Genomic DNA, 15391 nt, shown 5'->3' with positions numbered 1-15391 from the left:
GCTCGGTGAGGTCATGGAACCCTTATAAGGTTAAGGAATACTTTTAACATGTTCTAAGAAAGTGTCAAAAAGTTTTGGGATCAAGCCAATCGAAGGAATTAAGTTTGTCCAAACTTTGGGAAAACTTGGCACAAAAATTTTTCGTCCAAATTGAGAGAGGTATATCTCCTATAATATGGGGAGTTATGGAATGCAAAACCAATGTAAATTTAAGTTCAGCGAGTCTTCTTTTGCAATGCAATTGATAGATCGCAATTTTGAGAAGTATGGGATAAAATACGGGCTGAAATAACGGGAAATACTTTGAAGTACGACCCGTACTTTTTGGCTGCGCTTTGCCCGAAATTTCCAGAAACTTTAAAGTCGGTGGAAAATTTCCTTTTGACCTATAAATTGATTTCCCGTGACTTGGGTTCAACTTAGTTTCATAAAAACAAATCCCTATTGTATCTCTGAGCTCTCTCTAACACCCATAAACATCCCAAATCAAATTAAGAGAAGATCAAACCATAAAATCCTCAACTAGTTCATAAAAGTGATTATTCTTGATTCTTGTAACGACCCGCTTGGTCGTTATGCATTCATTGACCATTCTACCCTTGCTAGTACATTCCCGAGACTAGGAAGGGGCGGACCTAAATAAATTGGGGTGTGTTTCACGTTGTGTTTTTATGACTTGTAAGTGACTCTGTGATGTGTTTTTAACTGGGTTATTTGCTGGCTTGTGTGCATAGGGAGGGTAGTTCAATTGGCCGATATATATCGAGGGTAGTTCTCGCCCGCTGCAGCGGACCTCGTTAAGTCAGAAACCTAATTTAAATACCTTATTTCGACCCCACTCCTCACATAATTCCAAAAACATTTCCCAAGAGCATAGAGGCGACTTTCTAAGGCTATGTCACTATTCTTCATCGAAGGTAAGCCTTAATCACCAACTTTCTGCGCGTAATGTTCTTAGTGATTCTTGTTTCAATCAAAGGACCTTTAATGGGAATTGAAGGGCAGAATACAAATGCCAAGGAAACCCTAAAATATTAATGGGTATTGTTTATTGTTGTTTAATTATCTAAGAATAGAGATTATCGCTTCATAGCATGAAAACCTATTATTCAATGATGGAAATTAGTTGTTGAGACCTAAGGTTCCAATAAAAACAAGAAATTAAATTGGTAGGGTTAAAATGATTAGAGAACCCATGAATTGAGTTCATACTCCATTGCTTACTTAAGCATTATGATTTCTAGACTTTGAATGTTCTAAAGCTTTGAGGAAAGAAAAATCTATTGCGGAGTGATTGCATTGTTCCAATTCGGCTTTGAGGTAGGTTACAGTTTACTTGAGTTAGACTTTGATTAATTAATTGTATATGTCGTAGAATCTATGGGAGAAAACATGTCTATGACCTCGGATATGGAGTTTGGGCGATTGTTGTTAGTATATGATTTAATTGTGTAAGTGATTCTCCATTGTTGAGGCTGATAAACTTGAATTGTATTTGTCACGACCCAACCCGAGGTCCATGACGGGCACCCGGTGCTAACATACCGAGCACCTCTAAACATACATCTCATAATCATTTCTGGGTGGACCATAAAAATAGCTCATGGATATCATAATTTGTAAGGACACATATCGCAACATAACGGCACATCTCTATATAATAGTCAACAACTATGCCCTTCATCACCAGCCGACAAGGGTACTAAAATATTATATAACAATATGAACCAGTAGGGTTATGAAACTTCTAACTATACACACATGTCTACAAGACACTACATAGGATACAAGTGACCATAAAGACCAATACCAATAGACTGCAGCTCCAAAGTAAGTGAAGTGCTCCTGAGAATCCGCTGGTAAAGCAGCTACGGATCTGATCTGCTCCCTGCCTACCTGCGGGCATGGGCGCAGCGTCCACAAGAAAGGACGTCAGTACGAACAATGTACTTAGTATGTAAGGCATAAATAACAACATGACAAGAAATATGAAACATAATATGAGATAAAGATAACCTGTACATCTGATTGCCTCTTAAGGCCAATATCATGCATGCTTAGCTTTCTTAGAAAAAACATTTTTCATACATATATAAATAATAGTGTTGCAGAACGTGCAGCCCGATCCATAATTATATTATATCATCGTCATATATATTGCCGCGGAACGAACGACCCGATCCATTTATCCAATATATCCCGCGTCTGGGCATCCCGCGTCCAGGACGATATCATAATATGCCAACTGATCAGGTAGTTAAGCGTATATAACGCCTCGCCCTTCTTCCCATATATATATATATATATATATATATATATGTATCATGCAAGAGAGCCTAAATAAAAGTTACCACTTTATCGGAGTGACGTAAGGTCGGTAACCTCCAATTTATATTATGGAACAATCATCATCACTATATGTTACCTTAAAGGAACAATTATCATAAGGGGTGAGATCAACAATAATAAATGAAATCAAGAAAATCATGAAATAAACTCAATAATCTCATAATAGCATCAAGGTCAAACCCATCGACAAACAGCTGTGGTCATCCACTTCTTTCAATTGAGCACCTAACGTGACCCTTGATCCATTTAAACACTTCAGGTGGGTCATTCCTATTCCACTTAGAAACTTTTTGCACAGTTATCGGAGCAAAACCAACACCAAAGGGAGCGCCACCTCATTGCAAATCCTACCAGCCCAAAAGCCCCAATTTTTAATGGTCAAAACTCCACGAAATTACAAATTAGTGAATTTACAATTAAAATGAGTTGGCACAATTTAATTGAGTTGGCACAATTTAAATGAGCTGGCACAATTTAATTGGCCAGTTAATTCACGTAGAAGATGACTGGTGTTGGTTTTGCTCCGATAACAGTGCAAAAAGAGTCTAAGTGGAATAGGAATGGCTCACCTGAAGTGTCTAAATAGAACAAGAGCAACTTTAGGTGCTCAAGTGAAAGAAATGGATGACCACAGGTGTTTGTCGATGGGTTTGGCCTAGCATCAAATCCATAAGCTTTGGAATCCCTAGAATGGGATAATCATTATCATCATAGGAAAAATCTATCTTTAGCATCATAAGAACCTTGAGAATCATAAACTTCTAGCTTTTTGTGATAAGGATGTTATGGAAAGCATGTATGGGTTCATAAGAAAAGAATCATGCCTTTAGAAAGAAAGGGTTTAGCCATAACATACCTTTTCAGTCGCCTTACTTAAAGCTTATCCTCCAAAGCTCATAAATCTACATTCAAAAGAATTCATACTATTATTAGGCTTATCGTCACATGCTTGTCTTAAGCCTTCAAATTAAATCCTTTTAGAATCTGCCGACATTCGGGCAACATCTCCCATGTATTATTTACTTCCTCCAAATTCCAAAACAACTCTTAAACATCATTAACAACATCAACCATAACATTATCAAGATACTACATGACAAACGTATGCAAATCCATCTGAAACTTTCTTCGAAAATCAATCCATAAGCCAACAACAACAACATATCTATCTACGACCTTTATGCCATGTTTTCCCTTAATTTAAACCATTAAAATTATCAAAAGAAACGACTTAATATCAAACTCAAGATCAAAAACGTACCTTATAGCTTGAAGATCTTCACCTCACACCATTCACCCTAAAGCTTATCCACCGCAACTTCAATTAGAAGCACGAAAAAAGCTCTTTCCATGAACTAGTTAAGGATTTTATGGCTTGATCCTCTCTTGATTTGATTTGGAATGGTTTGGAGTGTTGGAGAGAGCTCATAGGGTTTAGAAGGTTCGGTTTTTTGTGAAAATATGAGCCCCAAAGTCGTGGCCCTTCTTTGATTCGTCGAGATTCGTTATTAATTTTACAAACCCGAGCTTAATTTGATGTAGGAACTCCTAAATTTGCTATATCTTGCTGTAAGAATGTTGGATGAATGTTCTCGAAGCTTCTAGAGAAGTGTGGAGATGATAAATGGTGAAAAATGAGGCGATTTAGATGACTTAGGAGGGTATATATAGTGGTCCAATTCGGTTTGGGCTGATGGGCCGAAATTGGTGGGCCTTTTTAAGTGGCTTCTAGAATTTCCGCCTAAGTTTGCGGGCTTCTGGCAGTCCGTTTTAAAATGCACATAACTCCTTACTCCGATGTCATTTTGATGAACGGTTTGTTGCATTGAAAACTACACTCGACGATCTTCATTTTAGGCTCTTGAAACACCTCAAAACTCTTGATATACCAGGAGATATACCTTTCTGAAGTTGACCCAAAATTCTGCCAAATGTTTTTCCAAATTTTCGACAAACTTATTTTCTTCGATTTGCTTAATGCCGGAATCTTCCGAAACATTCCATACATGATTTTTATCATTAATTATACTTGATAAGGGTCATGTCCTTTGGTTCCAAGGTTGTCCTTCCCGGTTATGACTTACGAGATCATAATTCATCATTTACTTCATTGTTAGGTATTTCCCATGGCTTGTACCTTTCAAAACTTCACAGTACGTCTCCGATACTCCATTAATACGGTGAAATACGTGGCGAGCTCATGCTCTGAAAAGTGCGAGGTGTAACATCCTTTCCCCCTTAGAAATATTCGTCCTCGAATGTTGTAGCTTGCGAGCTTACGATGCTATCATTAATTTCGTGAAATGGTTGTCCTCCTCTAGTTCCTGATCCCCATGCTCTTATACTATGGGCTCATCAGTCTTCTTTCATATTCTCCCAATTCTTTGTCGAAATCATTCATTAGTTTCATATCCTCATGTTCTTACGTATGTACCCAGTGGTCAACTGATATCTAGTTACCACCCTGGGACCTATTTCCATTAAGGTGGTGTTAACTCATGATTTCTATGGCTCCTCGCCGATCTGTGCGTACTCTTAATTGTTGTACTCTTTTGCCTTGCTCCTTATTTCTCTACTAGTAGACAAACTCTCTTGTTCAGATATGGCACCTTTCCTTGCTGGCTTCTCTAGTGCTATTTTAGATTATCCCTTTTTGTACTAGTTGAACCTATATACATACCATACCATCTCCTTTTAATTCATTGGTTGGACTCCTTAATTCTTTAAAATATCATCATAGTTCCACCTATGGTAGCGCCCAGATGATTTGCAATAGCATTTCCTTGCTAGTGACTTATTATTCTCAATGATTATTGTATTTCAGATTGTCCATCTAGACTTCTTTTCAACACCAACCTCAACACAATCCCTTATATACGTGTATATAATACTCTCCCGTAGCAAGATTATTCTCATAATATACTAATAATCACAGCTCAAGCTAATTTACAACTCAGGATATCATCAAATTCATATTTGAACTTTTCCTTCAATTTCTTCTCCTCCAATCTTAACATAATTACAATATAACTCATAAACATGGGACTAAGGTAAAATCTTACTTAATCATAGCTTCCGTTCAATACGAGTATGCTTCCCTCCTTAAGTCCTTGGTTCTCTTATACCAGTGATTATTTAAGACTTAAATTAGCCACCATTCTCCTTTGTCCCCTTATTGTCGTCCTTGCACCATTCTACTGGCCGTTTCATTATGGCGATTGTTTATATGGTACTATGACATACACTCTCACAATTGATATAATCGGTGACCTGGAATTTCACAACTTATGAGGTACTTTCTAATCTCAGGTAGTACTGCTATCTTGCTATCCATAGGCACACTATCTTCCTTTCTTTTGAAGATCATTGAACTTCCTATAAATATTCCTCTTTTAAAGCTTTCATCTTTTCTAGTGCTACAAGTTCTTGTTAGTAGTCCCGATTGTCCCTTATACTTATTCCAGGTCAGCTTGCAGGCCCTTCTTACTCCTTATGTTACCTTTTAGAGTACGTTACTACATATTTAGTTGTAACCAAAATTTCTCCGGTGTGAGTGATTTGAATCATCGCTCGGAACACAACGTATTGCGTTGACGAAACTTATTCTCTTTGATTCGCTAAACCTTCATCATCTTGTCATGCCTTCTTTTTCACATTTGTCTCATAATATACTTGCATTTAGTCCATTCTCACTTTTCTTTAGCACATTCTTGATATATTGGTTCATCTCGAATTTTGGCTCCTTCAAGCCAGTACATTTCCCTCTTTTGAACTTGGGAATATTATAGTTCATCTTAGAACTGAATTTGTTCTTCCCCCCTTTTTAAAGGATGTACTCATATACTAGTAACATTCGAGTATTAACCATCTTTGGTAGTCATACGGCCGACCTTAGCGATCCTTCAACTCCTCTATTCCATATAATGTCGGAATTATTTTCTTCAAATGGTTTAACTTATTTCCTTTTTTCTAACTAGATTCTTGTACTAAGTAAAATGTTTACACATATCAGATATAATTCAGATGCTTTCTTTATTGATCACCTCTTCCTTTCATAACTAACAGTCCCCTAGGCTAATGAATCAATGATGACACCGGAATTCGTTAACTCGTTACGGAGTGTCCGACCTCCAGCCCTAATCTTCCTTCATAACTATCTTTCTACTAATATCCTTGAGATTCTTCTTGCTCTTAGTTCCGAATTCCGATTTATAGCTATACTATACCATTAGAAGTTGATACTCTCTACCATTCATTCCCACGACTCACCCTTTCATTAGCTTAGCTCATATTGTCCCATAGTTCTCTTAACTACTTGTTTGCATCACAGTCATGTATCATGGTCCTTCTAATATTCTGTCGGTTCATATTCTTATCATGAATTCTTCACGAAGTACACCTTTTTCTTTCTCCTTGCGTCGAGTCCTCATCTTCCCTTATGATACTACAACTTGTTCATATTTATACATAACCCCCCCCCCCCCCCCCCAGTACATTCATCCTATTTCCTTTATGATTGAATTTTTGTACTTCTTATCAAGACTCTTATCCCATGTTACCGATGTTTTTCCTTTTGGCCAGACTTGTTAGCTTATTATCCTTCCTCTTTTCCTTGATGGCTACACAACTTATTTTGCCTTCATTAGTCCACTTTCTTACTTTTTCCCTTAGGGTCTTTCTTGACTTCCCTTGCTCATAAAGCGCTCTTCCCCACTTGCCATTCTACAGCATTGGCCCTGGAATTCATAGAATATTCTATTAGAAATACGAATCCTTTCTATTCCTAAGATTGCCTTTTTGGGGGGGGGGGGGGGGGGCTTTTCCGCTTTCTAAGTGAATGTATCAATATGGCTTCATATTTATCCTCTTGGATGTACCTTAAGAGTCAAAAATCCCTTGACACCTTTCATAAAATCTGATTATTCCCTCTCAGGTTATATCCATGTCCATCGTTATTATACTTCAATCGTGTTTATCAAGATATGTTTTGGAATCTTCGCATTCGTATTTTATTGCATATTGTCATACTTTATCCTTCATACTTACTTACTTTAGAAATTTATCCGGATGGCTCTTCGCCTCTACCGTCGCCTTAATCCTTTTCTTGGAAACCTTACTTGACCCTTACTAGCAACATACTTCCCTTGCTTACCCTTCTCCTCTTCTCATGACATCATAACCTTCTTACTCTTATATACGCATATTCTTCTTCTCCCCGATATTATTACATCATGATTATCCTACTATAACATTCGGGGAAAACAGTATCAACCTGCCCTGCAGCATTTTCTACCATAACTTCAATACCCAGCTCAATCAGTACCTTTAACATATCATAAGATCGATCATAAGGGCATGCATAATATTTAATGTGACCACTCATGAGTATCATTTACATTGCTTATTAATACCTCGCTTACGAAATATCCCAATACTATTTAAGATTGTCATGTTTCCTTTGTAATCGTATCTCTATTTCAAGTCCATTGTCTTATGCTATCGATGTCTACCTTTGGCCAACCTTACTAATTTATTATACTTCCTCTTATCGTCGATGGTCACATAACTTCCTTTAACCAATTCATTAACGTATTTTCTCTTACTTTCGTCCTCAAGGTCCTTCTTGATTTCCTGTGCTCTTAAAGTACTCTTTTCCCTTTGCCATTTTATAGTATGTGCCTAGAAATCTGTACAACATTCCACTATAAGTACAAACCCATCATCAACCCGTCCTGATTTTATGTGTGTGTGTTTATATATATAAACTTCTAGAGTAAAAATTTCCCCTGCTCGTTAACTTCCTTTCCCATATCAATATCTCCTCATTATCTCTTACTCACCAATCTATAAATTGTAATACTGCATTTGAGTTCTTAATGTCAACTTTCCCTATATCTTCAATAAATCTCAATTCTCTGAAATCTCAAATGCAACTCATTTTAGTTCCTTTAATTACTAATCATTTTCCCCGCCAAGGTTCTTCCCTTAAATTAAATTGAAATCTAAAACTTCTCTTTGAAAGCATCTCATAATTGTTCATTCAATCATGACTTACCAAACATCCGATTGACACATTTTCCTTCATTCTTTCTCTATAGCATCGACATTCAAATAATTCAATTTGTAAAAATTTCGGTAGAGTTTCCTCTATCCTTCTTACTGCCTCATTCCTGCACACAACCCAGAAAACACATCCAATGCCTTACAGGGCGATCACAAATACCCGTAACATCTAGCTCATGTTCTTATATCAAAGTCTATCAATATCAATAAGGCAGGAAACATACCTTTCAAAGTAACAACTTCAATTCTCATAAATTACCTCATAGCGGCATAATCAACTGCGTATCCACAATCAAAATATTTAGGGTTAGAATCAGGGACATCACATCCTATAATTTAGCTCTACGACACGATCTAAGATGAGAAGAAAGGGTCAATGGTTCCTAAATGCCCTGCAGCCTCGTGTTTATAAGTGTGGCACGCTTCACACCCATAAACAAGACTCTACTGGACACGGCTCGTAGACACTCCCTAGGACGAACTGCTGTGATACCATTTTTTTCCACGATCCAACCCGAGAACCATGACGGGCACCCGGCGCTAACATACCGAGCACCTCTAAGCATACATCTCATAATCATTTCTGAGTGGACCATAAAGATAGCTCATGGATACCATAATCTGTAAGGACATATATCGCAACATAACAGCACATCTCTATATAATCCTCAACAACTATGCACTTCATCACCAGCCGACAAGGGTACTAAAATATTATACAACAACATGAACCGGTAGGGTTATGAAATGTCTAACTATACACACATTTCTATGAGCCTCTACATAGGACACAAGTGACCATAAAGACCAATACCAATAGACTGCAGCTCCGAAGTAAGTGGAGTGCTCCTGAGAATCCGCTGATAAAGCAGGTACGGATCTGATCCGTCTCCCTGCCTACCTGCGGGCATGAGCACAGTGTCCACAAGAAAGGACATCAGTACGAACAGTGTACTGAGTATGTAAGGCATGAATAACAATATAACAAAAAATATAGAACATAACATGAGAGAAAGATAAGTTGTACATCTGCTTGCCTCTTAAGGCGAATATCATGCATGCTTAGCTTTCTTAAAAAAAAAACATTTTTCATACATATATAAATAGTAGTGTTGCGGAACGTATAACCCAATCCATAACTATATTATATTATCATCATACATGTTGCCGCGGAATGAACGACCCGATCCATTTATCCCATATATCCCGTGTCCGGGACGATATCATAATATGCCAACTGATCAGGTGGTTATGCGTATATAACGCCTCGCCCTTCTTCCCATATCCCATACATAAATACATAAATACATAAATACATATATATATATATATATATATATATATATATATATATATATATATATATATATATATTTATGTGTGTGTGTATATATGCGTATATAACACCTCGCCCTTCTTCCCATATATGTATATATATATATATAACATAAGTAGCATGCATGAGAGTCCAACTAAAAGTTACCACTTTATCGGAGTGACGTAAGGTCGGTAACTTCCGATTTATATTATGGAACAATCATCATCGCAATATTTCACCTTCAAGGAACAATTATCATAAGGTGAGATCAACTATAATGAATGAAATCAAGAAAATCGTGAAATAAACTCAATAATCTCATAATAGCATCAAATCCATCAGCTTTGGAATCCCTAGAATGGGATCATCATCATCATCATTATCATCATAGGAAAAATATATCTTTAGCATCATAAGAACCTTGAGAATCATAAACTTCTAGCTTTTTGGGATAAGGATGTTATGGAAAGCATGTATGGGTTCATAAGAAAAGAATCATGCCTTTAGAAAGAAAGGGTTTAGCCTTAACATACTTTTTCAGTCGCCTTACTTAAAGCTTATCCTCCCAAGCTCGTAAATATACATTCAAAAGAATTCATACTATTATTAGGCTTATCGTCACATGCCTGTCTTAAGCCTTCAAATTAAATCCTCTGAGACTCTGCCGACATTCGGGCAGCATCTCCCATGTATTATTTACTTCCTCCAAATTCCAAAACAACTGCCAAACATCATTAATAACATCAACCATAACATTATCAAGATACTACATGACAAACGTATATAGATCCATCTGAAACATCCTTCGAAAATCAATCCATAAGCCAATAACAACAACATATCTATTTACGACCTTTATGCCATGTTTTCCCTTACTTTAAACCATTAAAATCGTCAAAAGAAATGACTTAATATCAAACTCAAGATCAAAAACATACCTTATAACTTGAAGATCTTCACCTCACACCATTCACCCTAAAGCTTATCCACCACAACTTCAATTAGAAGCACGAACAAGCTCCTTCCATGAACTAGTTAAGGATTTTATGGCTTGATCTTCTCTTGATTTGATTTGGAATGGTTTGGAGTGTTGGAGAGAGCTCATAGGGTTTAGAAGGTTCGGTTTTTTGTGAAAATATGAGCCCCAAAGTCGTGGCCCTTCTTTGATTCGTCGAGATTGGTTATTAATTTTACAAACCCGAGCTTAATTTGATGTAGAAACTCCTAAATTTGCTATATCTTGCTATAAGAATGTTGGATGAATGTTGTGGGAACTTCTAGAGAAGTGTGGAGAAGCGAAATGGTGCAAAATGAGGCGATTTAGATGACTTAAGAGGGTATATATAGTAGTCCAATTCGGTTTGGGCTGATTGGCCGAAATTGGTGGGCTTTTTTAAGTGGCTTCTAGAATTTCCGCCTAAGTTCGCGGGCTTCTGACAATCCATTTTAAAATGCACATAACTCCTTACTCTAATGTCGTTTTGATGAACAGTTTGTTGCATTGGAAACTACACTCGACGAACTTCATTTTAGGCTCCTGAAACACCTCAAAACTCTTGATATACCAGGAGATATACCTTTCTGAAGTTGACCCAAAATTCCGTCCAAAATTCTGCCAAATTTTTTTCCAAATTTTTGACAAACTTATTTTCATCGATTTGCTTAATCCCGGAATCTTTCGAAACTTTTCATACATGATTTTTATCATTAAGTATACTTGATAAGGGTTATGTCCTTTGGTTTCAAGGTTGTCCTTCCTGGTTACGACTTACGAGATCATAATTCATCCTTTACTTCATTGTTACGTACTTCCCATGGCTTGTACATTTCAAAACTTCACAGGACATCTTCGATACTCCATTAATACGATGAAATATGTAGCGTGCTCATGCTCTGAAAAGTGCGAGGTGTAACAGTATTCTTGATATTATTGAACGGAAGGTGTTCATATATACCCTTCAGAGATGAGTTATTGTTAGTGACATGTTCTATTACATTGAGCAGACTATTTGTCAGTCTTATTGTGACTTTTGTTATTGAAATATACTTCATTGATGTTGACTTGATACGTATTCTCCAGTCATCCCTTGTGATTTGATTATGAGACTTTGTTGATGATGATTAAGATGGAACATATACATCTTTTAAGGCACATTTGACAGGGGGTGACGATATAGCTTAGTGAGAACTCATGGTCCGAGGTTCTTTCCGAAACGAGTGGTACATAGACACCATGGGCCCCTTGCAGGTTATGACTATTTGGGGAAAACATTACCATTTAGCATGTCTCTACAAATATGTGACAGAGAGGGAAACTTCATTGTTGTTTTACTGTCTTTGGCTTAAGTATTGGTGTTTCATTGTTGATGATTGGTGACTTATTCTGAAAGTGGATTATTTGAAGATATTACTTGTGATACATGTTTGTTATGCCTGTCTACCTCTTCCAGTTATTTTATGTATGTATTCATGATACTAATCTTAGTCGGCCTATGATACCTACTAGTACACATGTTTGTACTGACCTACACTTGCTGCACTTTTTCTGTTAGTGCAGATATTGAGCCAGAGACGTCTTCCAGATCTCGCATCTAGTTGAGGTTATTCACTACAAGATCAGAGGGTGAGCTCTTATCCATGTCATGACGCCTGAAGATCTTTCTTTATTTCAATGTCTATTTTCATCCCAGACATTATGTTTATTTTGATACAGTACCTCTTTTTTTAGACATTGTTGGTTAGAGTCCTTGTACGGTGACTTTCAGATTTTGGGGATGTAATAGCTAGACTTCCGCACTTACTTTTTAGTTTATTTTATTGTCAGACAATTTATGCTATTATTTATGACCAGTGTTTGTTAATTGGTTTAAGTAATTGAAATTGTCTTGATAATTGGTTAAGGGATTGGTTTGCCCACTATAAGACTAGTGTGGGTGCCACTCACGTCTGTTTGGGATGTGACACTTCTACATGGAGTTGTGGTGAACTTGGTCTTGAAGCAAATTGTGTAAGTTGAAGTTCTTAAAATATAAGGTATGCCTTTCATCTTATCTCTTATGTTGAGTTGATTTGAAGGTTTAGCAAGTTTTAAAAAAGTGAAAAGGGTTATGGAGAAATAGTCGTAAAGTGTTGTGTTGTTGTTGTTGAGTTCATGGACTGTTCTGATCACGTTGTGGCTGCAATGTTGAGCTAATTCCTATGCATGTGCATAGTATTTAATGTTGTTGGTGTGTTGATGAGATTATGCTCCTATATTGGGAAGAAATGAAGTGTATATTGTTATTGTATATTGGTAGACTTTGGGTTGTTTGGTGTATATTCTCTGTATGGGCAGTGAAAGGAGTATTTAAGGACTTTTGTAAGCTTGTTGTTGTTATTGTGGGTTGTTGTATATGTTGAAATGATCGGAGAGTAACGGGAAATGCTGCCCGTTTTACTTTAGAATTAAGTTGTCGTTGATATACGTGATATACTAGCACCATCTAAGTTTATATATGTATTCCTTGTTATAGGATTGGCGTGCTAGTTGTAAGTAGCTCAATTTTTGAATTTCTTGGATGACTTGAGGTATGTTAAGGTTATTTCTTTCTTTCTTTTACCATGATCCTTGTGAACCGAACGTACACGTAACGTTAATCCATAATGGTTCTACTCTTAGAGTTAGGACTGACCCATTTGATTCATGCTCCATAATGTATCTTCAGAAATTCTTCCTTCAGATTCAGTATAATCTTTAGAGTTACTTGTACTTTTATCATGTCTTGCATTGCATTGCATTTATATATATACATATGCATATACAGACCTGTGACCCCCAGACGTTATATGCGCGTATATTATATATATATGGGCTATGGGCAAGGTGACAGCGTTATATATGCACTACCACCTGATCAGCGGGTCATATGATGATATGATGAGGATGATGATGATGCCCACAGAGGCCGTTACGATACGATACGATATGATACGATGGAATGCCCATAAAGTATTGACAGGCGTTATATACGCATAGATATATGTATGACCTCATGTATGCATGCACAGTATTTATGGATATTATTGGTCCACAGAGGCAGTTCAGACATGCATGTTGCATTCACTTACCTTATAGTTTCTTATGTCTCTCTTATGTTACTCTCATGCTTTACATACTCAGTATTTTGTCCGTACTGACGTCATTTTGTTTGTGGACGCGACGTTCATGCCCCTAGGTAGACAGGGAAATGGTACAGATTCTTAGACTGCCATCTCAGCATTGGTACAGGAGCACTCCACTTGTTTCGAAGTTGCAGTTCAGCGTGGTATGACTTTTTTGTATATATATGGGCATGGCGGGGTCCTGTTCCGTCCTTATTATGTTATGTACTCCAAGTAGAGGCTCGTAGGAAGATGTGTACAACTAGATGTCTTATGACCTCCTCGGTCTATATTTTTGTTAGATCCTTTGATAGCCTTATCGGCTTATACATGGGCACAATTTGATGATGTACATTTATATATGCAGTTTTTTTGGGCATGTATCCCTTCCCGTTATGATATTTATGAGTTAGCTTTATGACCCACTTAGATATGACTATGAGATGTACGTTTTGAGGTACTCGGTAGGTTAGCTCCGGGTGCTCGTCACGGCCCTCTGGCTGGGTCGTTACAGTTTGTCCATATAACCGAAGCTTAGGAGAGAAGAAAGGATCATCACACTTTTGTACCCAATTTCTGACTTCTTATATTATTATTTGTATAAGAAATATACTTACTCTCGGAGATCTTATCATTATTGTGAATTCCTTACTTTCCATTTACACCGTTAACTTAGATAAATGTTATTACTTGTATCCCTTACAAAAAAAAAAATAACCAAACCCCGAGCTCGTTCGACAGAGTCTCTAGATTGAATACAACCTAGTTATCTTTAAACTTGTAAAAAAATCTCTAACTTTGTTTTTTGGCGGCTAACAATTTTACTGGAAAACAATACCCATACTATATGTAAATCCTAAATATCTATTTTGGCATGCATTTGGAGTACATTAATTAACATAATTACTTTTGAGTGTATGATGTTAAAGGTTAGAGGGGTTTTGCATGTCTTATGCAAAGACGTACATATATTTACTTATTTTCTTTGTACTTTTAAATGTGTACAAAACTATATATATATTTGAAGAATGTTAAAAAAGGTTTCTAGAGTTTCCTTTGAATGGCACTAAACAATGATGTCTCATCTTATCACAACTATAGGATAGCCAAACAGGAAAATTCTCATAGTCACAGATTAGTGATAAAGTGCTTTTCTCCTTTAACTTCTCTTTTACCATAAAAGATCCAACATAGAAAATTAAATGAGGAAGTTTCTGTTGCTCCAAAACGCACACGCAAGTGTACGCGGTTGTACAAGTAATATAGGATTTTTAAGTCCAGCTATCGTACCCACAGAGACTTATGATTAACTATTTACTAAATTAAACTAATGCTAATTATCTAAACAAGAAATAAAATCCAAAGTTATATTAATAAACTAACTGAAAATAAAAGAAAGCAAATAATGAACTCCAACCAAGAAAGAGCGGATTTTTATCGGAGAAGAGATAGATCTAGGGCTATGACCATTAACAATCCAATTGAGTTTTCAAATTGTTCTACCTATGGGTTACCAGTTGA

General features: G+C 36.7%; 1 long non-coding RNA gene across 5 annotated transcripts in view; it reads left to right on the top strand.

The window, feature by feature from the left end:
• Positions 1-14418, top strand: part of LOC132636189 (uncharacterized) — a 36646-nt gene extending 22228 nt beyond the window's left edge. For 2 of the 5 annotated variants that reach the window (XR_009581071.1, XR_009581072.1), the window contains one exon: positions 12288-12599. This is a non-coding gene — a long non-coding RNA (uncharacterized LOC132636189). Of the gene's footprint in view, positions 1-12282; positions 12600-12631; positions 12764-13944 lie in introns of those variants that run through there. The other 3 variants (XR_009581073.1, XR_009581074.1, XR_009581075.1) reach the window with 3 other exon arrangements.
• The last annotated feature ends 973 nt before the right edge of the window (positions 14419-15391 follow it).

Source organism: Lycium barbarum, chromosome 4, assembly GCF_019175385.1.
Source record: "Lycium barbarum isolate Lr01 chromosome 4, ASM1917538v2, whole genome shotgun sequence".
NCBI classification, from domain to species: Eukaryota; Viridiplantae; Streptophyta; class Magnoliopsida; order Solanales; family Solanaceae; genus Lycium; species Lycium barbarum.
This window is presented reverse-complemented; position numbering and strand designations above follow the sequence as displayed.